This window comes from Herpailurus yagouaroundi, unplaced genomic scaffold (assembly GCF_014898765.1).
Source record: "Herpailurus yagouaroundi ecotype Mexico unplaced genomic scaffold, PumYag 77, whole genome shotgun sequence".
NCBI lineage: Eukaryota > Metazoa > Chordata > Mammalia > Carnivora > Felidae > Herpailurus > Herpailurus yagouaroundi.
This window is the reverse complement of record NW_024412388.1, coordinates 69686998-69700093: the sequence shown is the minus strand read 5'-3', so window position 1 is coordinate 69700093 and position 13096 is coordinate 69686998. Positions and strand designations below refer to the sequence as shown.

General features: G+C 36.5%; 1 long non-coding RNA gene across 1 annotated transcript in view; it reads right to left on the bottom strand.

The window, feature by feature from the left end:
* Window positions 1–8282: 8282 nt before the first annotated feature.
* The window catches only part of LOC121018551 (uncharacterized), a 43239-nt gene continuing 38425 nt past the window's right edge, over window positions 8283–13096 (bottom strand). The window contains exon 4 of the long non-coding RNA XR_005785223.1: window positions 8283–8319. This is a non-coding gene — a long non-coding RNA (uncharacterized LOC121018551). The remainder of the gene's footprint in view (window positions 8320–13096) is intronic.

Below are 13096 nucleotides of genomic sequence, written 5' to 3'. Positions count from 1 at the left end.
ATATATCCCCTAAGTAGTTATTTAACAGTGTTCATTACAGCTTTGTACATAACAGCCAAATATTGGAAACAATTCAAGTGTCCATCAGTAAAAGATACACAACCAAAGTTTGGTATAATTATATAATGGAATACTACTCGGCAATTAAAAGAAATAATTTACTCATGCACACAACATGGATGACTATCAAAACATACTGCCAAATAAAAGAAATTTGAAACAAAAGTTTACATAGTGTATGACTCAATTGCATGAAGTCCAAGAATAGGCAAAACTAACCTATGGTGTGAAAAAATCTAAATAGCAATTACCTTTAGAACATTACTAGGCATTTGCCGGGAAAGACAATGAGAGAACTTTACTGTATCACAAGGTATATGGATTTGTGAGAACTTAATGGATGCTACACTAAAGATTTATGCATTTCATTATAGGAAAATTTATTTTAAAGATAAGACTCTAACCAATATTTAATTCTATTTGACATTATAGATACTGAAGTATTTGGGAGGATGATAGTGATGTCTGTACTTTACTTTGGAATGCACCCCAAATATAAGATGGACTGATGTATACACAGAGGGATGGATAAATGAACAAATATGTAATAAAGTAAGATTAAAAGAAAATTAATATTATACTATGTGCGCTGGTGTATGAGTGCTCACTGTAAAATTCTTTCAAATTTTCTAAACATTTGAAGTTTTTAAGTGATAAGATGACCAAATTTGGGGGCGAGGGGAGAACAGAAGTGAAGGGCAGTAGCCCTATCAGAAATGAAAACGTACTATAATGTTCCTAAAATTAGGAAGTAAGGTGTTATTGTTGCAAGAATACATACGCCGGTAGAATAGAACAGGTTACCTAGAAATTGACTTAAGTCGAGATGAACGTTTATATATATGATAAAAGTGACCTCTCAAATCATTGAGAAAGGATAGACATTTTTTTTTAATTTTTTTTCAAGTTTATTTATTTTTGGGACAGAGAGAGACAGAGCATGAACGGGGGAGGGGCAGAGAGAGAGGGAGACACAGAATCGGAAACAGGCTCCAGGCTCTGAGCCATCAGCCCAGAGCCTGACGCGGGGCTCGAACTCCTGGACCGCGAGATCGTGACCTGGCTGAAGTCGGACGCTTAACCGACTGCGCCACCCAGGCGCCCCAGAAAGGATAGACATTTTAACAAATGATGCTGACATACTAGATAACCATTTGGATAACAGATAAGGCAGGAAACATGTCACCAAACATCATAATAAATTCCAAATGGATAAGGTATGTATGTTAGGGTTCTCCAGAGAAACAGAATCAGTCGGGTATGTCTATATACATAGAGGGAGATTTATTTTAAGGAATTAACTCTCGCAATTGTGGAGGCTTAGTGATATGATGATATGATGATATGATGATATGATGGGGTGGGCTGGCAGGCTGGAGACTCAGGGAAAAGTTACAGTTTGGGACCAAAGACAGTCAGCTGGGAGTATTTCTTCTTGTTTGGGGGAGGTCAGTCTTTGTTCTTTTATTTATTTATTTGCTTGTTTTTGTTTTTTAGTCTTGTTTTGTTTTGTTTTGTTTTTTAGTCTTTGTCCTATTAATGCCTTCAGCTGACTGGATGAAACACACCCACACTATGGAGGGCAATCTGCTTTACTCAAAATCCAGTGATTGAAATGTTAATCTCATCCCCAAAACACCTTCACAGAAGCATCCAGAATAATGTCTAACCAAATATCTGGGCTCTAGATATAATACAAGTAAAATATTAATAATTTTGAATACTTACAACATTTTGCATAGCAAAAAACAAAACAAAACAAAAACAACCACAAAAGAACATTATAAGCAAATTCAAAAGAAAAATAACCAAGAAGGAATGAACACTTGAATATATATAACAAATAAAACAATCTTCCTGATATATAAAGAATTCCTAAAAATTGAGGAGACAAATAGTTAAAACCAAAGAGTGAAAAGAATAAACAAATAGTTCATGGGGGAAGGTATAAAGCTTACCCTTACACATATAAAAAATATTCAAACATAATGAGAGAAATTCACATTAAAACTAAACTGTAAAGATACAGTTTCTTATCTGTCAGATTGAGCAAAATATTCAAAAGCTTGAGAATACACTATTTCTGCAAACTTTGGGTAAACAGATTCTCTTTATACTGTAGGAAAATGTGCAAAATGAGACAATTGCTATAAAAAGAATTTGGCAATATCTAACAACACTCTATATATGTTTACCTTTTAACTTAGAAATCTCACTTTTAGAAATTTTTTCTTGAAGGTATAGCTCCAAAAATGTGGGATAAAACTATGTACACAGTTTTTCATAGCTGCATTATTTGTAATAAAGAATACTGGAAACAACCCAAATGTCTGGTTATAGGAGAATGACTGAATGACTATGGTAATTCTCATGATGGAATACATTACAGATTTTGTAAAAAAAAAAAAAAAAAAAAAAAAAAGATCCTTATGAAAAGACATCACTTCTTACACACAGGTTTAGATTTAAGTATAAATATAGATAAACATCTTTTTTTTTTGAAATGAAATATAGGAAGGATATGGTGAAATATAGTAAATTGGTTACCTACAGGTGCCTACAGGTGTGTGTGGATATAAAAACGTTAGGGAATGACTAAGACTATTCTTAGTATACCTATGTGTTAGCATCCTGTCAGGAAAACAGAAACCACATAAATTATATTCACAATACAATTTAGGAGCTTGTCTAGATTGTTGGAAGAATGAAAAGGCAACCATGGAACACTTAGGTAACATAGAGATTATAACTGCCTGAAGCAGCTCCTGCCCAAAAAGCTGGGATAAAAGGAAGGAAACTGAAGGGGGAAATTCGCAAAGTTGGAACACATTTTTCTGAAGACAGAGCACTCCCCAGATGGTGCTAGAACTTCAGGAGCTCTGAGGAGGGGCATCATGAAACCCGGACTCAGACCACTGAAAAAATAGAGTTCTTAGTGGCTAGTCTAAAAGTATTGGAATAAGTAATAAGCTGAAACAACTACTACTAGAAAGATCTCTGTCTGGGTAAAGGGTTATTGCTGGAGAAACTCAGAAAGGATCAAGTAAACGAGAAGAAGCAAGTGCTTTCTCCATCTTCCTTCTTTTCTCTAGTCTCCCGTGATGCCCTATGGTAGAACCTAACAGGACAATGGGGGTGGCAAGGGTGAAATACAGTTTAGAGAGTGCCAGCATCATAGAGAAGAATATGAAGGGGGTATTTGGAACTGAGAGACAACAGCCGGCACAGCCCACGTTTTTGGCTACTCAACAGCCATGCACACACTTCTAAACACATGTGATATCCTACGTAACAAAGTAATACTTTTAGGCTTTGATGAACTTGATAAAATGTATTAAAATTTTATGTACCTAAACCTTCATTCAAATATGAATCTTCCCTCTTTCTCCCCTAAAATGGTAAACACAAAGTCTTCATTGTATAGACATACATTTCTGGACAATGTTAATTACCCCCAAAGGCAATCACAGTAAACTTGAATATTAAGTAACCTAAGCCAACTATTCTTATATAAAATAAGAAAAGGAGAAGGGATTAAAAAATTTTTTGAATAATGAAAACATTTTATAGTTTCAAAAAGAAATCAACAAAGATGTACTAAAACCAGCAAAATTAATTATACACAGAGACAAATGGAGACAACCATATCAAATGGAAAATATAATTACATAGGAATAACAGAACTAATTAAATATCTTTGACCATAGTATTTCAGCTGTGTACCCTGGATATATTCTAACTACAAAAACAGCAAGAATAGCTTCATCTTTACTCAGTGGGGGTGTGTTTTGAAGGGTTTTATTTAAGCCTCCTAATAAGTGAAAGATGATGATGATGATCATGATGATGAGGGAGGAGGAGGAGGAAGAGATGATGACGGATAAGTGATAGATAGATGACAGATAGATAAGTCAATAGATAAATCGATAGATAATAGACAATAGATAGATAATAGACAGACAGACAGACAGATAGATAGACAGCTAGATAGCTAGATAGATATAGGGCCAATGAGTAAACAGATGAATGTTACTTGGGAACCAGAGTTCTCACTGAGGAAAGAGGTATATGAGAGAAGGATAGGAAGAAACTGGAGGTCCCTGAAAGAACACGTGATTTTTATATTTTGTTTGTTTCCTGGATCTGTTCAAAGAAAAGCCCTAGAAATGGAATGAATCCCAGGAACAATGACAAAGTGGCACCAGATCTTGGCCTGTAAATGCCATTTGGGTTTGTAAATACCATTTGAAGGACATAACTGATCACAAATGTGGGCAAAGAAATAAAATACCTTTTTATGCCTGAAAGCAAACTATCAAAGGATTTAAGAGGTTTCCACTGACTCAATTGGGGGAATCATAAACATATAAAACTAAAATAATTTTAATAAATTATTACACATCAAATTTTTAAAATCCCTGATTTCTACCCTTTGCTGCCCCTCCCCCCAAAAAAGGCAGAGAAGAAAAAAGGAAAGAAGGAAGGCTCATCTTTACATCTTTACAGAAGACTTCCAGCTAATAAACATAGAAGGAAAAAATTAAACAACGATTTTGCAAACTCTAGGATAAAAATAGATTTAGGCAAGGATTTTCAATGGATGTTAAAACCATTAGAGAAGGTTATTGAGAACATAAAATCCAAAGTTTTAAAGCCTTGGTGAAACAGAGTTCCCTACAGATTATGTATTAATTATGAAGGATAATAGATAGCTTATGAGTGAAGAAGTCTCATAGACACTACCTTAACTAAGTCATCAACTTAATATCACCTAGATGCACTGAGGACACAATATCACATTTTTAGTATTATTTACAAAAATGTTGAATATGAACATACTCATCAGGAAACACTCACACAGACCCGGGTTGTGTGGCATTCCACAAAACAATTTTCTGAACTCTTAAAAAATATGATTCAGAAAGAGGAAAGTGGGAGAGCTATTGTAAATTAAAGAAGACTAAAGACACAAATACAATCTGCGATCCTTGACGGATTCCCAGTGAGAAAAAAAACAGCTCTCAAAGACATTTCTAGGACACTGGGGAAATTAGAATACGGACCGTATATCAGGCAGTTGTATAGTATCAACGTTACATCCCTTGAGAGTGACAATATTATTACGGCTATGCAGCGGAGTGTCCTTATTCTTGGAAAATAACTGCTGACATATTTCAGGGTGATGCATCGTAATTTCTGAAACATTCTTCTCAAAGTTTAGCAATCTGCACGTGTGCATATCTATATGAAGATAAACGTGGCAAATGGGCGAATTTAAGAGATGCTTATATGCCTGTGCGTTGTACTTTTCTTTCATCTTTTCACAGGCAACTCTAAGACTAGAATGGCCCTTCAAAATTCCAAGCTGGGCTAAGGTATCCAGGCTTTTATGTCCCTCCACCCGTATCATCAGTCATCTGACGGGGGCTGACCTAAAAAAAGCTTGGTGTGAGCAGGGTCACTCTCCACCTGAGGCAGTCCCGGAAGGGGATTCCTGAAAGCTTTCTGTCGGCAGCACTCCCAGCAGCTGGGCTAACAAGTGCCCCTTATAGGGGCATCTGGGCAGCACATCACAGTGTCCACTCTGAATACTTCAAAATACACAAAGAAACTTCAGAAGTTATTGCCAGAGGGGACGTTATTTCCCCAGCCAAAGAAAAACAAATGGGAAGGCGGACCCTCTGCCCTGATGCGACTCTTGATAACACTCCACATTCTCTCCTGGTATTGTTATTGCTGCCAAGGATTTATTTTTGCAGCTATCCATTTAAGCCAACTTGTGTTTAGGTGATTCTAAAGAAAACAACTCTTTTCACCCTGAAATCATGTGCCTGGTTTAGCTGAAAGAAATATGGTAATACATAATCTTAACTGAAACATAGTACAGCAATTTTCCTCTGAGAAGGTCAGGGTTAACCTTCAACGCCCTTACTCGCATAAAGAAACATCTTTAACTTGTATCAGCATATTTTCATTAAGTTCACATCGCCCTTCAAGGTGCAAAAGGGCTTTCATCTCTAAGAAGGCAACAACTAATTAGAAATAAAGTTGCAAGAAAGGCACACGCATTAAGCTGTAAGAATGGCACAGCCATTGCAGGCAAAGCATTCCAAAGGATCTAGAAAACACTTAGAAGTGCAAAATAGAAACCAGAAACTGGGCTCTTTCACGTGAAACATTTCAAAGGTGCAGTGGCCTTTTTGTTACAATTCTAACATTCATAAAGGATGGGGGTGGGGGGACGCACACTAATTAAAAGGCATTCTTTTTTCTGGGGGTTTAATGGGATGAGGTCTGTGAATTTCAGTTTGTGTAGGACAATCACAACTGCAAGTGTTCTATCCTTTTGTTCCCACAGCATAATCCATTATTTCATCTGGAAATTCCAAGTTCGACATTCAGAATACAAGTATCAGTTGGTATCTGTGACCTGAAAATTAACTTACCGTTCACTGCATATTTAGAGGTTGGAGATTACAGATGATATACAGGAAACTGCAAGACCATGGAAAGTACAAAAAAATCTACTTCCAGACTATGTGTCCGGTTTAAAATTTTTACTTAGAAAAACAGCAATTATGTTGACACACTATGACAATTATGCCTGGCACATTATAGGTGTGCAATATGTATTTGTCGTATAAATTTTCAAGAGAGAAAAAGCAGAGAAAACCCTATCATTTTTAGGAAGTATAAAAATAATGTTACTAATTAACATGCTTTACATGTTCTGAGCAATTTTAAGGGGTAGAATCTCATTAAGAGGACCTTATTTAACTATTGATGTTTTATTCTTCATAAGCTCCATCAAATAAATATTTGCCTAGCTTTTTGGATAATATTGTCTATCTTTGTTTAACAAAATATAATTTCCAAAAATCAACAAGCACATTGAGTGTCTACTTCGTATCTTGGTCCAGGGAGTTTTTGTGTTATTTTATGGCCATGTGACTAGTTCAGAAGATGAAGGAACTACAAATATACTTTTTCTTTCTTTTTTCTTTTTTCCCCCAAAACCCCTATGGAGTAGGGAAAAGCTGTCTGATTATTTTTCAGTCTGATATCAAAGGTACATAAGATCATACTTAGAAGTTGTCAAATTGAATCAACTTTCCCAGTTTACCTTAAAGTGGCTGTTTATACAAATTGAATAAATATGTCCACATAGAGATAGAAAGGGGAAAAAAGTCAATAGATTGGAAAATTCCTACATATATGTATCTTGAAACAAGTTGCAAAAGCTATCGAAAGGTTAATATTTGCGAGATATAGTTTTAATCACAAATTTTAGAACTACTGAGATTGACAAAACAGTCTTAGGGCAATCTGAGTTATTACTATTTACTTTCTAAATTTATTTGGTACTGTCTTGACAAGACAGAAAAGATGAGTTGTTTGGACTTGAGTATAAAAGTCTGTTTTCTATCAATTAAATCTGCTCCTTTCCATCGCCGCCCCCCCCCCCGCCCCCCGGTCTCCTTAAAATGTTTCTCAGTATGGTACTTGTTCTGGTGTGTTTGATTTTATTTTGAAATGAATTTTTTTGTAGTTTGTTTTGTTTTGTTTTCCTGCTTGAGGTATTCATTTTGAATCTCTGTGTCAGGAAATAGAAGTGTTACCTGTAAATGAGAAGCGTATGCAAGAAACTCAGCCAATGTTGAATTTCAATGAGCTTAGTGGTTCTAATGTCATGAAACTCTGTCAAATGTTAACAGAAATTACAGATAGAATTCTTAAGGAAGCTTTCAAATCACAGCCTTTTCTGTCAGATTTGATAATAACCTAACATCTATGATATCTATCAAGATACTGAAGTGTGATACTGAGCCCCTGGGGAAGAATCATGACATTGTTAGGCCAGTATAATAACAATATTCATTTCAAATTTCAATCATTTCTAAATTTTCTGCTTTTTTAATCTACTGCATGGTAAATACGAAACATAATGAGAAATTAAAATATTATTGCATTTGATATTTGGAAATACTTCTCATTAAAGTGACTTAATGGTTCTCTCTTTTCACATGTTAAGAAAGAAAAACATATGAAATTGTATAGGCTTTTCTTTATTCAAATGTTCTAAATGGAAGCACAATAAATGCTATTTAATAACTCAACCACAGTGTTAAAATACACATTTTTAAAAAGTCTTTTCCACTTTATGTGTCAACACCATTAGATTTCCTTAAAGACAAGTTTGTCGTATAGATAATGTTGCTTACCTTAAGTTAGTCTGGTTTTTTTAAATGATGCAAAAATCTGTGGAAATCAATAACCAAGTGGTAGCGAATGCCTCGGAATTCTTGTCACGGTTTGCAGAGTTCAAAATTCTGTCACTTTTACTTAACTAAAACCAACCTCATACTTCTTCCGCTTCAACTAATTAACCTCCTATATTCTTGAATATTCAAGCTGGAGAAGAAGAGCCATGAACAGAAATTAGGAAACAATGACGATTCAAAGAAAACCGAGACCAAGGACTATCTTTTTCCCTACCCTATTGGGCCCAATAGCAAATGATTTCGTGGCTGCTCATCTTGGTCCAAGTCATTACTTCCATCACTGTGAGGGAAGTTCTGGAATACAGAATAGCTACCTCCAAGAACAGGTGATGGAATTGAAGAGCCAACTTACAATGAACTGCTCCATAAACAGCTGCAGCAACAGCACTACACCATCCCATTCTTATATGCAGGGATAGGGTTTTACAGCAATATATTCAGGTGAATTCAAAAGAAGATATGCTGTAAGCTCTGAAACAAGGAGGTCTCAGCTAAGTTCTGTTTACTGCTATCCTCTGTAATCACTGCTCCTAGAACAGTGCCTGAGACAGTAAATAGATATTCAAAGAAAAAAAAAATGCAGCAAGGCTCAAGAATTACTGTTACCAGCTGTTTGGGTCCCTTCCTTCCTCATAGGAAGAATTCCAATGAATTCCAATTCTCCAGGTCAATATTCTCAGGTAGATATACTGTGTGCATGTGACTATTATGAATGGGACACAGCAGTGATATATGAATTAGCAAGAATATGAATTAGCATCTCCTGATAATGCTTTAAGATACAGCTGTTAAAGTTATGCAACTTGAAATCAAAAGCACAGAACGATGCCATATTTAGAATTAAGTCAAATTTTCCCTGATTTAAAGGTATTATTGGAGTTATTTACATTTTTCAAAACTCCATTACTAGTTAATAGGGATTTAGGTTTTAATCTTAACACTACTTGGAAGACTTGGGAAAATATTGCAACCAAAATAATGATTAGTTTTTACAAGACTTTAAGCCGAAAATCAAATCACAGATTGAAATTGAAATCAAAGAGAATAAAATATTTACGTACAATGGGAATAAATCTTTGCAATGCGATTTATTTGGTAAATCACAATACAAACATAATTTACTATTTATTTAGAGAATTGAGTCAAATTCACAACTAGTGTATTATTTGAATTATATTTTTATATACATCAATAGGAAGGGCTGTCTTCTTCTACTCATACTTTAAATGACAATGCTTCGTACCTTTTATTTGTATGAGGTGTTTTTTGCTATCTTCACAGTTTACATTAATTAGGTAATTTCTCTCACAGCTCTAACTCTTGCCAATATTCCTGAATAACTTCAAACTGTTCTCATCCAAGAACTCTTTTGAGACATTCAGGCTTATATATCTACCTAGACATCTCCATCTGAATGTTCTACAGGCTTTAAAGTCTTTATGTCAAAACTGATCATGTCATCTCCTGCCCAACCCCTAAATCCCAGTACTTTTACTGTATTTATCTCGTTATCTACTTAGTTACTCCAAATACTGCAAAGCCAACACCAACCACTTCCCTTTCCTCACTCTCTATACACAATTTAACCATCACTTCCTATCAATTCTACTCCCTAAAGGTCTCCTTAATTTATCCACTGCTGACTCAGGCCATCATTGTCCCTGGCCTGGCAGGCTTCCCTGCTCTGTTAACCTGTCTCTCTGCATCTGAGCTTGTCTCTGCCACTGACCCCACCTTCATTGCTCTCTCATCCTGCAGCAAGAACGATCCTTAAAAAGGGCAAATCTGATCACAGTAGCCCATTTGACAAAATCCTCAGTGGTTCCCCAGTTTCCTAAAATTTATTAACTTAGACACACAGTCTGACATTCAAGCATTATATGATCTTGCTCATTCCTTTACTTCATTGACTAGACTTGAGTCCTTTACTCTCTGTTATGGATGAACTGTGTCACCCCTAGCTCCACCAAAATTCATATGCTGAAGCCCTAACTCCCAATGTAACTTAAGCACGATAATCAAGCTAAAATAATATCATAAGGGTAGGGCTCTAATCCAGTAGGACTGGTGTCCTTATAAGAGGAAGAGACACTAGGAAGTCCATGCAGACAGAGGTTAGGTTATGTGAGGACACATTTGCAAGCCAGAGAGAGAGGCCTCACAGAAACCAATCCTGGAGATGCCTTGAACTTGGACTTCCAGTCTCCATAACTACAAAAAAAAACACAAATTTTTGCCATTTAAGCCACTTAGTTTGTGGTATTCTTTTATGGTCACCCTAGCCAACTAATACACCCTTCCTCTATTCTGACCCTAGAAATACCCCACTTCCCCTTTTCTGAATCCCCTATGGCCTCCCTTCCCCCCTCCACTGGACAGGCTAAATCCTACTGGTCTTCCATGCCTCAGTGAAACTACTAATACACTTAACAATTTTGACCCCTCCTCTAAGGCAACACTGAATTTTTTTTTTTAATTTTTTAATGTTTATTTATTTTTGAAGGAGAGAGAGACAGAATGTGAGTGAGGGAGGGGCAGAGAGAGAGAGAGAGACAGAGAGAGAGACAGAATCTGAAGCAGGCTCCAGGCTCTTAGCTGTCAGCACAGAGCCCGACGCGGGGCTGGAACTCACAAACCACGAGATCATGACCTGAGCCAAAGTCGGATGTTCAACCGACTGAGCCACCCAGGTGACTCTAGGCAACACTGAATTTGTTGCTCTTTGTAGATTACAGACACTGTAGCTCCATATTGTTGTATTTCAACGGTCTAAATTTAAAATTCTAACTGCAAGTTATTTGCAAGCAGGGAATGTATTTGATACATTCTTTTATCCTCAGGGCCTAGAACAGGCAACTCCTCATATCTGTACAGCATCCCAGCACACAGTGGATGCCCAATAACTGAAAAGTAAGAGGAAGACAAGGATATCAAAACTTTCATCAAAACTAAAGACAGCATCAACGGACTGTTGTTGTTAAAGAGCTACAAGTACCTGCAAAAGTTCAGTAAATGAGCAAGTGAAGGAAAAATCAAGCACTTCAGTTTGGCGTCCAGACATACAGGTAGCACAGAATGCATAAGTAACAGCAAAGCACAGATCAGATAGCAAATTTGGAATCGATTTAGACATAAGTAATTGTTCTACATCAAATAGCGTTGTGCATTTGTACAAGAGTGCAAATTTTATCTCCTTGGTTTCTTTTTCCTCTATATACACCTTTAGGAAAAATGGTTATAAAATAAACCTGTTAAGATTTCATGAGATATTTCATGTTTGGTCCTTCTAATAGTTCTATTAAGTCTCTTCAAAGGGGCACTTTTGTACCAGAGCAAACTTGAAAGAACAGAACATTTATCCCAAAAGCAATTTCCTTCCCCAGTTATTTTCTGTATTCCCTTGGCAGTGTTTTTCGACAGTTTTACTTGAATAAGAGCTTATTTGGTCCCAAACCAGTTTCTCCTGCTGCTTGAACCTATATTCAAGTCTCAGACCTTTGTGTGTCATCCCCGATCTGCTACCATGGAAATGATTACAATCACACGAGTACATATTTTATTGCAAGATGAGCTCAGATATTTATAAAGAAAAAAATTAAAGCAAACTCTGACAATTTTTTTCATTCATTATGTGTCTTTCTTTTAATCCATTCAAAGAAACTGAACAGTTTTCCAAATGGAACTTTTTATATTTATAGGAAGTTTCAATGGTGATGATAAGTACGATACTGATGATAATGTTTCCTTTTAATTATATAATGTAGGAAAGTTGGCAACAGGATGGTTTACAACACCCCTAGGAAGAAAGATGGATTAATTTCAATATCCCTATTTTGTGGATAAGAAAACAGATTCAGAGAAGTTGATTTACTTAAAATTTTTAAGTTTTCCAATCAGAAGAGGCATTATAGAAATGTCTGGTGCCAGTACCTTTAATCTGATATAAGTAACTTTCCCACGATGAAACATCTAGTAAGGGGTGAGCCTCTCCCCTGACTGCTGTGTACAGAGAGCTGTGTAGGCAGCTGGGCTCTTCTGGTACATAAGCTCCACACCAGGAATAAAGCCAGTCTTAGGAAAGGTATGTTTATTATATCTTGGCCACTATTTATAAGATCTGAAGCAGCCAAGTGGCCCCAAGTAGCCATGAGTGTCAGTAAAAGAAATCTTCCTGGAAAAGTATAGACGGCAATTAACAAAAAGAATCTGTAGAGGATTTAAAGCCTTTGAGGGTCTTTTGACACAGATCTTGTGTCCCAATAACTGGTTTTCAGCACAGTGTTTCCTGAGTCTTCTGGAATGCCCCTCTGGGAGGAGAGCACATGAACTGCAGGTGGGTTCTTCAATTTCTTCCAGCTTTGCATTTTCACCCTCACTCCCTCATTACCACTCCTACTGGAGGTTTCAAAAAAGTTTGTAGGAAAGGAAAATGAGCTCCTCATTAGAAAATGGTCATGGGTTCATGGTTTCTGAAAGCTTTCTGAATGCAATCAAGTTCAGCAAGCCTCCAAGGAATACAGTAGTTCCCCCTTATCCATGGTTTCACTTTCCTTGGTTTCAGTCACTTGTGGTCAGTTGCAGCCAGGAAGCAGATCATCCTTCTGACATATGGCCTGAAGGTCAATAGTAGCACAATGCCTACCTCATTCACCTCACTTCACATCATCACAGAGGCATCTCACGTTATCACAAGAAGAAGAGTGAGAAGTACAATATCTTGGGGGGGCGGGGGGGAGAGGGAGACTATGTTCATT